Raw genomic sequence first — 13,467 nt, 5'->3', positions numbered from 1 at the left:
ATCCCAAAATTTCGATTACTTTGCAATAAATTATTAAAAGAAATATAGCTATAATATAATAATAATATCATTTAATAACAATCTTCAGATAGTTTTATATTTACATTGAGTTTGCATTAGACATCGGCACAGATTGGTTTGCTTTCGCATAGGCCTCCCCCAGGCTCTTACAGTGTTCTCGGTCATGACCTGATCTACCCCACGTCATACCAGCGGCATCTCTTTTAAATCGTCGCTCCATAGCTATTTGTTCATATATTATTCTAAAAAGCCAGTAAGATAACTAAGAACCATCCGATCATATCAGATTTATTTGTTTTGTTTGTCAGTAGACGAGCACATGAGCATGACTGCCACTCGCAAATACATAATTCATACTGCTAAGAGGGTTAAGCCTGACTTAAGTAATGATTTCAAAGACATTTCCATAAAGTCCAGATATTCAATACATATTATTCTTTTTTTGAGAGAGGAAGACAAACGAGTATATGTACGGAGAGCAATTCGGGTTCCCTTTTTTTTATGAAAATAAGGGACGAGAGGAGCATAACATTCAGCTGATAGTAATTGATACGCCCTGTCCATTACAATGCAGTGCCACTCCGGATTCTTGAAAAACTCAAAATATCTGAACGGAACTACAATTGCGCTCTTTACATTCAGACATAATGTGTTAAGTCTCATTTGCCCAGTAATTTCACTAGATATGGCGCTCTTCATACCGAAACACAATAATGTTTACACATTACTGCTTCACGGCAGAAATAGGCGCAGTTGTGGTACCCATAATCTAGCCAGCATCCTGTGCAAAGGAGCCTCCCACTGGTAATGGTATGTGATCATTGCGGCGAATACTCTCTCTCTCTTGTAAAAACAGAGGAATTACAAGAGTGTTGAAGCTTATAAACTTATAAGGCGTCTATAAAACATACATAGGAATTCGAAAGTCAAGTCAACAGTTTTGCAATAGAGCACTTCACACTTATAAATAAGCATTGGAGCAATTCACCAGTGGGAATCTCCTTTGTACAGTATGCCGGCTAGATTATAGGTACCACAACGGCGTCTACTTCTGCCGTGAAGCAGTAATGTATAAGCATAACTGTGTTTCGATCTGAAGGGCGCCGTAGCTAGTGAAATTACTGGGCAAATGAGACTATCATCTTTTGTCTCAAGGTGACGAGCGCAGAAATTTTGGGTTTTTCAAGAATCCTTCGCGGTACTGCATTGTAATGGGAAGGACGTCTTAATTGCCATCACCTGAACGTCCTGCTCGTCTCCCTCCTTATTATCATATAATTCTTTGTATCGTATATCGTAGCATAAGATTGCTCTAGACGAAACCATTATCGGTACAATATATCAAACGACAACATTCCAAAAGAAAATTTATTGCGGTAAACCGAATAGCGTATGCTTTTCTAGTGTTTGTGAGTTATATGAAATATAACAATATGTCTGTAAGTGAATAAGATAAAATAGTTAATCATTTATACGTCTACATAGACTATGACAGGTGTGAAAGTGTCAAAAAAATTGAATTCAGAACTAACATATACTTTGAGCAATGCACGCACACTAACACAAAGTGTCATACAAATCGCTAGTGTAAGACGTAGCGTGTCACACATAGTAAACTAATATTCCTGGCCTTGTTTTATCGGTTGTCTAACAGCAAGAGACTCTTTTTAAGAGCTAAACCAATTATCTTATACTTATTTTTCCTGAGCTATGGAAAATTGCTAAAATCACTCCCATACACAAATCAGGTGATAAGACTGATGCAACAAACTACCGGCCTATTTAGTATATTAAACTGTTTTGTCAAAATATTTGAGAGTATGGTTTGTAATTTACTCTATAATCATTTCAAGCATAGACTTAATCCGGTTCAACATGGCTTTGTCAGTGGTAAGTCTACTGCATCCAATCTGTTAACATATTCAAATTACTTATGTCAATCTTTTAATAGTAAATACCAAGTTGACTCAGTGTAAGCTTGGGTTTTAATGGTAATCTTCATCGTTGGTTACATACTTACCTCATGAATCGTTCCCAGATTGTTGCATTGTGTGGTTTTAAGCCCACTTCCGAGGTCCCTCATGGCTCAAATTTAGGACCCCTGCTATTTTTACCCTTCATATATGACCTTCTCGATAAAATTACATGTAAATCTATAGCTTATGCTGATGATATTAAATTTTACACCAAAAAATCGAAAATCGAAGATTGTTATTTACTTCAAGATAACGTAAATACTCTAAATGAATGGTGTAAAACTAACGATATATCTGTAAATAAAAAAAAATTTCAATTTATTAGTTTCACGAAAATAAGGAATACAATAAATTTTAACTATTCCATAGATTAGACAGGGTTGGTGTTGTACGTGATTTAGGTGTGTGGTTCGATTCTTCGTTAAGTTTCAAACGTCACTATGAAGTCATTGTGACAAAAGCTAGTAGGATGCTAGGATTTATGATGCGCACATCAAAACCATTCAAGAATTTAAATTCACTAAAGGTACTTTACTCCTCCTTAGTAAGACAGCAACTTGAGTACTGTTCCTCAGTCTGGGCACCCATTTACAAAGCTGACAAAGACAGTATGGAAACAATTCAAAGGCGCTTCATTAGACAATTTAGTAGCAAAATGGGATTGAGACGAGCCATACCTGAGTATGAGGACCGCTTGGTACATTTTAAATTTCAAAGTCTTAAATGCAGGCGTGAAATTGCTGACATGACATACACAGGATTGTACATGGGACTTTCAGCAATGACTTATTTAAAGATGTTCATTTAGTACGAGTTATAAACTCGCAAACAAGCCACTCGCAAACCTATAATAATCCACTTTATCGTATGTGCCAATTATATAACGAGTTAAGTCGTCATATAAATTGTGAGATCGACATATTTAGTCAAAGTTTGTATAATTTTAAAATAACAATTAAGAAACACCTTAACATAGCACCCATGTTTTAGTTGTACTTACATATTTTCAATGTGAATGTAAATAATATAACGCTGTGTACTATAGTTAGATTTACAATTTTATAGTGATAAGTACTTTATTTTTAATATTTTCTGTTTCACATGTTTTACTTTGTAATCGTTTTTGTACCTTAATTATATAAATAAATAAATCTAAGAGTTAAACTTCTAATCAAACCGAAGAAAGTACTTTTTATTAATGTTTGGTAAAGCACATTGTCGCTCAGAGGGCAATGGAGAGGTCTCAGAGTTTCCCTGTGAAATCGAAATCGAAGCACTTAGTACTGCTCTCGTCAGAATAACTTCCGTTTGGGATAAAACTCATTAAAGGGTTGAGCTTGGAAAGGATTTAGGTTAATTAAATGTTCTTATTTAAGAAAATCGAGAGTTTGTTTCAAAGTAGAGCCAGTGCGACATCTTTTTTTTGTGAAAATAATTACAATGCGGTGCCGCTTAGGATTCTTGAAAAACCCAAAATTTCTGAGTGGCACTACAATTGCGCTCGTCACCTTGAGACATAAGTTGTCAAATCTTATTTGCCCAGTAATTTCACTAGCTACGGTGCCCTTCAGACCGAAATACAGTAAAAATCTATGTAAGGTTAGGTAGGTAGTATGTTGTAATAAACGCTAGGGTAAGGGTGGCGGCGGCGATGAGACGGCAAACGCCGTCATAATATTTAAGGCTGTTAGTGGTGAGTGACAGAGTCCAATCGAGCGTCTACGTAGGGTCGAAAAATTTGGATTTTGAAAGTAGGTCACTGGGTCAAAAACTAGCAGAGAGGCGAAAAGGGGGTCACGAAGCAAAAAATGAGGTCAACGCCGAAAAAAGTTCGCAAAATTTTAAAATCGATACAAATTAGGTTAAAGTCGAGTATGTTAGGTTTGGTGAGGTTTAGTTAGGTTAAGTTAGGCTAAGTTAAAAAACATTAGGTTAGGTTAGGTTAAGTTAAGAAACATTAGGTTAGGTTAGGTTTAGTTATTATTACTACTTCTACGATATATACCACATACACATACATATATGTAGTATAATAAAATTAATGCTAAGCAATTAACAAATAAAACTGTTGCTAGGGAATAAAATAGATACAATGTGGCTATGTAATGCAAAAAACACAAAACAACCTACCTTAATCACTATCTACCTAACCCACGGGGCGGTGAACTCTTTGGAACAAAGAAACGGGTGCGCAGGTGCAAACTTAAAGGGCAACGAGCAGGTGCATTCACGATATAAAAAGGCTAGACGGGAACGACAAAGCACAGTCTAACATGTACAGTTACCACATCATCACGTCAGCAAACATCGAACCGTACATCAAGCAAAATGAGCTCACCCCTGCCGGAAACTTACTTACTGGACGCCGAACTAGAAGAAGAGTTCAATCTGCGACAAATGGTAACTTCGACGCCGGAAGCAGCGGAGAATCAAGAGTTGTATCAAAACGACAAACCCCCGAAGGAAGAGATTCTAGCGAGCGGTGGGACGATGAGCGAGGACGAAGAAATACCCCCGAACAAAGAAGCAGAGGAGACATCTCTGACAGAGACGAAAACATCGGAGAGAACAATGAACGAGAGCATGAAGCGAACAATAGCGCAACTCCAACAAGCACCGACAAAGAAGAAACAACTTGTAGCGAAACGTCTCAAGACGGAAGAAAAGGCAGCAGTGACGAAGAATACCTTTCCGACGATAGCTTGGATTGTTCAATGGACCGACAAAAATATAACATCGGGAGAAATCGGGTATCTCCTTGGAAAGTCATCGCTAGTCATCAAGGAACAAGAAGGGATCATTTCCACATCATATACATCTCCACTGCCAAAAACTGGGGACATAATAGCAAGCTTGGAAAAGTTATACGATCCCAAGAACATAAGTGTAGTCAGATTGCATGTATTGAGTGCCTTCTTATTTACATTACTACCGGCGCTGATCGTCGTACATTTAAGCAAATTCTCACACGAAAAGATAAAAAAATTGCAATGTGTGTCGCTCATTCGCCGGGAATTAAAATTAAAAACCCGTACAATCACCCTACAAATACCGAAGGGGGAAATCCACAAGGCTCAACACGAGATAAAAAACAGCGACGACTGGATTTCAACACTTCTATTCCCGATGAAAACGTATCTGAGTCACACACAAGTTTTGAGCAACAGTCTAATCAGCGTGAACAGTCGCACGATGAGTTTGGAGTTGAACCGTATGCCTTTCCACAGTCGACAAGAAACAGCGCTGCTAGCAGACGTTTACAGGTTATCCGAGAAAACCAAGAGCTTGTGCTTCAGCTTTGTCAAAACAAGGCTTTCGATGAAGGGAAAGCTACAAGACTTTTATGCGGAACGCCTGAAGGGATTGCAGTCCAATTTAACCGCAACTTTAACGAACGACTTAAAACTGCTATATCAATTTCCAAGGCATTGGTATTTCAGGAAAACACACGACAGCGACTGGAAAGATCAAAAGAATACGCGCTACAGAGTGACCCAAACGCAAACGACTTCAGAACAAGGTACGACGGAGTAGAAGAGCTGGAACAATTATTGGACGCAAACGACATAAACTGCTATACATTCGCAAATGCTACGAGGGACCATCTATACCAGAGAACTCGAAAGAAAAATAACTTATTCTTCTTTGGCCCTCCGAGTACTGGAAAAGCTATGGTAATGGAGAGTTTAGTGGAAATGCACTATAACTATACGAGACTAACGAGACTAACTCCGTCATCGTCCTTCAATTTCTGCAGTTTAATACACACTAACGCATGTTTTATGGACGAATGCAAGCTAACAGACAATCAATTCGAACAGTGGAAGTTGCTGGCGGGAGGACAACCAATGTCAACTGATGTAAAGTATAAAAATAGACACGACGTAACAAATTGTGTACTATACACAGTCAGCAATTACCCAATTGGTTCGTACTTAACGGTACCAGATACAAGCGAAGCAATAGAAACAAGAACAACACAATTCAACTTCATGAAACAAACGGAGAGATTCAAATTGAATCCATTCATATGGGAAGAATTCTGGAAGAAATACGCAGACACATTGGACATGACGCTAGATTCCGAAAATCGGGAAATATTTTAGTTAATAATATAATAATTGTAAATAACACTATAAGGCTTCACTAATAAAATAAATGTTCTAGATATAAGTATGATAATAAATAAGTAATTAACGCAAACTGAATTTAATTATCCCTCACATTAACGCATGAACAACCCCAAGGTGCCAGGATACCATAAAACAAAAGAGGCCGTTATAGGTAAATGTCAGGGGAGGTTATACATAATTAAATAGCATGAGGGGATTACATTCTTGCAAAGGTGCGGCGAGGTTATAAATAGAATAAAGCGCCAATAATGCGCCAGTATATCGGCGGAGGGACAAGACGTAACAAGTCAAACCGGTTACACGCTACCTGGATACAAATACTTGGGACCGGGTAACGACCTCGATGTAGGCGAACCAAGTAACGACTTTTATTTATTTATTTACTTTATTGGAGACAAAAACAGAAACAAAAGATTAAATACATATACAAATTATAACTAACTAAAATAATTACAATTATTCCCTTGGAACGTCTCACTGAGAACATAGATGTTAAAGATAAAAGCTACATCTGCTTAGGTGCAAGCGTGCACGTACAATTTACAATACAAGTTAATCGTAGCAAAGGTAAGTAAAACTTGGTAAAAGTAAGCTATATAATTGTAAAACTAGAATGTAGAAAACAGAAATAATAAGATTTAAGTTTGATTAGAACTGAATATTTTTTTAAGATTAGTTTTATAGGTAAAAAGGGAGCACGAAAACATATCAATGTTATTCAACGTGAGATTATGTAGTGTACATATTCTGTGAAGTGGCGCACGTTTACCAATATTAGTCCTAGTTTTAGAGAGGTGAAATAAGTTTTGTGATCTAGTGGCTATAGATGGTACACGGAAATTAATCTCAGATAACAATTGGGATGACTTTATCTCGCCATTACAAATTTTATACAGGGTCACTGCGTCAATTAACCGTCTACGGTTACTCAAGGATAGGGTATTATGTTTAACTAACAGTTCATTGTACGAGCAGCGGGATATACGCATACGGTAATTAAGGGTTCTTAAAAATTTTTTTTGAATAATTTCTAATTTTTGAATGTAGATTGCATAAAACGGATTCCAGATTGGTGACACATATTCTAGATGAGATCTAACTAGACTATTAAAGAGGCAGGTAAATGTGTCTTTCCGCTTAAAGTGTTGAAAGTGTGAAACCTAGCATTCGGTAAGCTTTATTAAGTACATTTTCTACATGCACATCAAGAGTAAGTTTTGTATCTAGATACACACCAAGGTCTCTAACGGTTTTTTCTGAGTTAAGAATGTAGCCACCTAGTTGAAAACTCGTAGTTAATATATTTAAATTTCTTGTAAATGTCATATGAATACATTTGCTAAAGGCCAAAAACAGTTTATTAATTTTACAATATTCTTCAAATCTCATTAAATCAGACTGTATTAATTTTAAATCATTTTGATCACGAACACAGGAGTATATCTTTAAGTCATCCGCATATAAAAGGAAATTGCAATGTTTGAAACAAGATGAGATATCATTTATGAAGAGTAGAAATAGTAATGGTCCTAGGATAGATCCTTGAGGGACGCCCGAAGAGGCTATGACAGGGGCAGAGACATGCCCATTAATAACAACAGACTGAACACGATTTTGTAAATACGAACTGAACCAACGCAATAGATTGCCTTTGATTCCGTTGTAGGAAAGTTTTTTCAAGAGTATCAGATGGTCCACCTTGTCGAACGCCTTCTTGAAGTCTGTGTAGATAGTTTCAATCTGTCTTTTTTGATCCAAGGCATTAAAAGTATAGTTTGTAAAAGTGAGTAAATTCGACAAAGTAGATCTTCCTTTTACAAAACCATGCTGTTCGTCAATGATGAAATGCTTACAGGTTGAATAAACATGATTGTGCACCAGTTTTTCAAAGACCCTTGGAATTACTGAGAGAATGGATATGGGTCGATAGTTCTCAACATTACTCTTAGAACCCGATTTAAATATAGGTGTTATGTAAGCATGCTTCCATTGCATCGGGAATACACCAGCTTCCAGACATTTGTTAAAGATGATTTCCAATGGGACTGAAATAGTTAAAAATGTTTGCTTTAAGAATAGTGGACTTATTTGATCTAGACCGGGGCCTTTATTGGGATCCAGATTTTTTAAAGTTTTACATATCTCAGATTTGGTAAGGTAAATACTGTTTAGATACACTGGGCTATCAGATGTAACATCGTTTACAAGTTGATTAATGTTATAAGCCTCGGGTGATACTGGTTCAAAAACCGATTGAAAGTATTTTGAAAACATCTCTGATATAGTGGTAGGATTATCCGAAGAGTCATTTTCTAGTATCATTGTGTGGGGATATCCGGAATTCGTTTCTTTAAGGTTAGATGTATATTTCCAAAAGAATTTAATGTTATTTTTTAAGGATGATTCGACATTTTCAATATACTTATTATAGCAATCGGAGAGTAGCAATTTAACGCGTTTGCGCAAAAGGGCGTACTCTTGGTAATCGCGTAGTGATTGGTAAACTTTCCATCTCAACCAAAGCTTTGATTTACGTCTCAATGTGCTTATCAAACTTCTTGAGAACCAAACTGGAAACCTAGGCGATACATGTCTTTTAAGAGGCACGTGAAATTCAATTATGCTATTGATATTTTTATAGAAATTATCAACTGCATCTTCAGGAGCTAAAGGATTAAGTTCAGAGAGCCAGTCAACATTAGATATTGCTTCGTTAATGATATCATAGTTAGCTTTAAAGAAATTTCTTTTTAATTTAGGTTTGACGGGCATAGAAGCTGTTTTCTTTATAGAAAAAAATATATGTAGTGGTGGATGGTGAGGTACAGTATTAAGTAACGGATCGTCTGAAATATTCACCGTGCAATTTAAAATATTACATAATACTAAATCTAGTATTCTATCGTTTTGGTTTACAATAGTATTTATTTGTTTTAAGTTCAGAAAAGATATGGTATAAGTTAATAATTTTGAGGATTCCGTATCAGGAGCATCATTTGACCATTTTAAGTAGGGAAGATTAAAGTCGCCCAGTAGTAAGTAGTTATTAAAATTCATGTTAGTATGAACATTATGGAGCTTGGAGAAAAACCTATCATATACTATGGTTTTGGATGCAGGTGGTATATAGCATGCACATAGAAGTAGTCCGTCATGTGCAGGGAAATGTAAATAAATTTCTTCTAAGTCAATGGCCTCCAAATCCGACCTCCTAATTGTATTAATGTTTTTTTTGACAAATACTAATACACCGCCACCTCCCTTCTTATTAGTCAAAGCCAAGTTCCGATCCCGACGATAAGTCACATATTCATTTGATTGTAATTCTGAATTTAGTATGGCTTGGTAAAGCCAGGTTTCAACTAGAACTATCACGTCATAATTGCAAACAAGCAAATTAAGTTTTAGGTCTGTAAGTTTTGACTTTAAGCCACCACAGTTTTGGTAAAAAATCGTAATATTATCAGAAATCATACGTAAATACATATCAAAAGTAAAATGAAATGTACAATATAAATATTAATATTAATTTAACGATTGTTTTCGTGCTTCCGAGTACAAACATATTATTTAAATAAAGATATGAATATGAAGTTCTATTATGTCTTAAAATTATACAATCTAATGTAAAGAAGTAACTTAGTCATATTTTGCTCAAGTCATTTTCACATCGGATCTGAATTACTCGTGAATCGTCATTCTTACGCAGAAGAATACAGCCGTTTTTAATCCATGCGAACTTGTAATTTTTAATTTTGGCTTGTTGTCTTGCCTTACTAAATAATATTTTATTTTTTAGTGTTAAATGTTCGTTTATATAGAAGCGCGTGTTTTGAGTCGCGGCGGCCGCGGTGGTTGGGGCTCCGCCAAGCAGCTGGCCAGTCGTCAAGGAGCGACCGGCGCGCGCGCATGCTATCACTTCGTCTCTTTGACGCCGGGTGCATAGTTGTACTACAATGTTTTTAGGGCGATCACTGCGAACTCCTGGGCCGGGGGTCACACGATGCACCGATCTAATGTCGCATTCTTTGATGTCCACATCAATTAATTTGCCAATCTGCATACATACATGGATCAGATTTTCAGATTTATTTTCAGGTACGTTCTGTATTTCAACATTACAGCTGCGCGAAGCCTGGTCGAGATCGTCAAACTTAGACTGCAAATTATTTAGAACGGCGCGTAATGTGGTGCTTTCCTCAGTACATTCTGGGCGTGATGTGAAGGAAGCCAAGGCATTTTCCAGCTCCTTAATACGTCCCTCCGAGGCATCCAGGCGTTTTTCGAGCTTATCTATATCCTGCTTTACACTCATAGATACCTCTTGAATCGCGATGTGCAAATCTTCCCGCCATTGTTCACGCAGACTATCAAACTTTGCATCAAAATATTCAGTGAATGCTTGTGTATCGACGTTCAACATAGATGAAGGAGAGCCCTGCATTCTGGTTGAGATAATCCCCGATATGCCGGTCTTTTTAGATTTACATAAAGAGCATTTCCATTTTATTTTGTTCATTGGTAATATCTTTTTAAATTCGGTTTCAGTCATATCTGCGCAGAAGTAGTGTTGATATAAATTACAAGCCACGCATTTTATAACATCCTTCACGCTTACAACTTTTTTACACTTCTCGCAATCCATGCTTGTTAACTTATTTTATTGTATAATTTATAATCAGGTAAAAGTCAGTCAGCTGTTATCGGTATCAGTAATTATATATAATGTAATTATGAGATGTTTTGTTTACTATTAATGCGTCGCTCGTTTCGATACAGGTATGGGTGCGTGTGCAAGTATAATATTACTTAACTTGTATACTTTCTCAACTCGACACAACACACAAACTGCCTTTTAATGCCTCAACCAAAGTATATTTATAGATTTTACTTAAAAATTTATAACAATGACTCAATTGTTAATATAATATTTGCATCACTTACGGATAATATTATATACGATAGTTGCCAGCGACAAGCCACAATCGCCTCAATCATCTAAATATAAAGGGCTATAACTGCACGCAATTGTTCGAACTTTTTTACGTATCACCGTCAATTTTACATACTCTTTTGCTCACTGTTGCTTAAAATTCACTTAATATAATTATTTAACTTTTTACATTTAATGAAAACACATTGACTATCAAAAATATATGCTTATAAAAACTTGCAATAATTTAATTTAACTAAATTCAATGATAAACCGCGTTTTAATAATTATATTCGAGAGAACTTGTGTGTACGTGTCACGATCGCCTTACGGTTCTTATATGATATGACTTGGATAGAATAGCAAAACAACACGACGAGACATACAATTACTTACAAATTGAATATGAAAAACGAATAAGTAAAGGTGAAAGGAAAGTGAGGAAAAAACAAAAAAGTGGGCAGTAAAAAAAATACAAAAGGCAGAGGAAAGATTCCTACAACAAGTAAATATGCACCGGAATCGAAATACGACGCAGCAGCAAAAGTCGCAGCGCTAGCGGGAATAGGAACAAAATACTTAGGTGAAAAAGTATTGGGTACAATATATCCAAGATTCAGAGCACACCAGAGGCACACGAACAGAACAATAATAATGGCAAGCGAGGTAAATAATTTGGTATCGCCACCGATAATAACGACAGGAGTGGAAAATAAACAAAATACAAAAACATTCACAATCAAAAAAAAGTTCAATTTTCACATAAATGTTCACTATGTACGTACCAAAAAGAAGAGGCATCGGCGAACGCGGCAAATGGAAAAAATATACCAGTAAGAACGTTCATACACACAATACCATGGCATAAACTATTCATATACCTAACACACAAAGAATACGACGACATAATAGAAACAATACACACGGCGTCGGTGAAAAGCACATACATAAAAATATCGCACGCCGTTCGTGGCATCATCTGGATCAGTGCAATACGCAAACGCTAATACGCAAACAACAATAGGTATTTGGGAAGACATGGGTAGAATTGGAATGATAAAATTAGGAGAAAACATAACGCCTCAAGTACTATACGGAAAAAAATTGGAAAATTTAGCAGTACAGAATCAGCACAGGTTAATAGCGGAAAAATCGCAAAGCGCAGCATGCCAAGGAAAATTATAGATAACAGAATGGAATACTGGTATCATAACGGAATATTCGATAAGGCGACAAATACACAAAACAAACTCTATTGGATAGATATACGAAAAACAGCATACACCAAAAGACGGCACTTTCCATTTGAGAAATAGCGCTTGGAGATTCTTAAAATATGATTACCTAAAATCGACGGCAGTCAAACGTCGGTAGAACATATGGCAGCGGCACCTATAAAATACGAATACGCAACAGTGGACAATTACCTACACAGTAACTACATAGATGTACCAGCGCTAGACTTCACAACACCCATAGGCGTAGGAAGCTTACCATTGTTAAGTTCGGACGGCCAACACGAAAACAGTATACTGAATATAATGATCCGGTCCGAGGTTCGAGTCTCCTTAAGAGACGCCCCGCGACTGTTTTTGCGTATTTTTTGCGGCCTCCACAGCCCACGTCCTTTATCGCTGTCAAAGCCTTCAGGACTGACAGCATAGAGGAGGTTTTTAGTCGGTAAGGGGTGTCCACCTGAGTCCGACATATGGGCCCCGTTTCGGGGTCTTCAATACGTAAATGTATTTTCCTCCACTCCAAAAAAAATTCTGTGTCAATAAATAAGTATCTTTATAAAATATTGGTTAAAAATTATAATACTTTCTTATAATATAAAACAATCTCATACATTCACTGCCATTCATCCATCTATTATAAATTCTCCAAAGGTACACCTTTAGATCATTATATCGAAGCTTCGCTTGTACGTGATGTGAAATAGAATACACTTTTCTTCAATTTATTGAGTGAACTATTATGTTTATGGCTGCTAATATAAGAATTCCGTTAAAAGATTGATTTAAAATCTTGCATAACAGAGTAGATTTTTGTGGAGACTTCCTAATTATACGTTCAACTTCACAATATGTCTGCCGATATATTGGCGAATTGTACTGTAACATCTACCAATTGTTAAGAAATAACATATTTCTTTCTCCACGATTGATACAAATAAATTATTTTATTAATTTCAACTGATCGCCAAACCTATTAAAATATTTATCCACGTAGGTATTTCTTTGGAAGGGCTTAAAACTTAAAATATTGAAAGTTTAACATAAGTAGGTACATATTAAATATTTAAATAATCTTTATTTAAAGGATTAAGACTGACTTCTTAAATTTTTTTTAACTAAATGTAAAATAACCATACGTACACCGGTAACACTCGTTGATATCTGTA

This window comes from Leptidea sinapis, chromosome 5, assembly GCF_905404315.1.
Source record: "Leptidea sinapis chromosome 5, ilLepSina1.1, whole genome shotgun sequence".
NCBI lineage: Eukaryota > Metazoa > Arthropoda > Insecta > Lepidoptera > Pieridae > Leptidea > Leptidea sinapis.
Note: the sequence above shows the minus strand (reverse complement) of the source record.